Source organism: Crocuta crocuta, unplaced genomic scaffold (assembly GCF_008692635.1).
Source record: "Crocuta crocuta isolate KB4526 unplaced genomic scaffold, BGI_CrCroc_1.0 scaffold8, whole genome shotgun sequence".
Classification (NCBI taxonomy): Eukaryota; Metazoa; Chordata; class Mammalia; order Carnivora; family Hyaenidae; genus Crocuta; species Crocuta crocuta.
In genome coordinates, this window is record NW_027532162.1 from 1,900,992 (window position 1) to 1,901,443 (window position 452).

Here is a 452-nt window from a genome sequence, read left to right on the forward strand (position 1 = left end):
CTGGGCCCCTGCCCTGGGAGGCCTCGAGGCCAGGGAGCACCGCCAGGCGGCCCTGCTCCGGGGAATTCCACTGGCCAATGAAATCCAACCTCCAGCGGGCCCAGGCTGGAGGCCACGGTGTCCTGCCAGGAGTAGAAGGCTAAAGGTCTCCCGATGGCGGGGGGGAGGGGGAGGGAGGGGTGCACAGCTCGGTGGCCCATGCTGGATTGCAGGTGGGAGTGAGAGCTCCTCCCTTCCTGCTGTGTGTCCTGGGGGTCAGTTCCATAGCTTTGAACGTTGACACTTGGAGACAGTGGATGCTAACATCTGTCCCAGCTCAGAACAGGTGTGGGGGGGCTCCTCTATGTGGTCTCAGGTCCTCCCAACAGGGGTGCCATTGTGGGACAGAGGTCATTGCCTTTGGGGGTGCGCGAAGGTGGAGACTAGAGCGACTCAGAGGAGCAGGTCGTGGG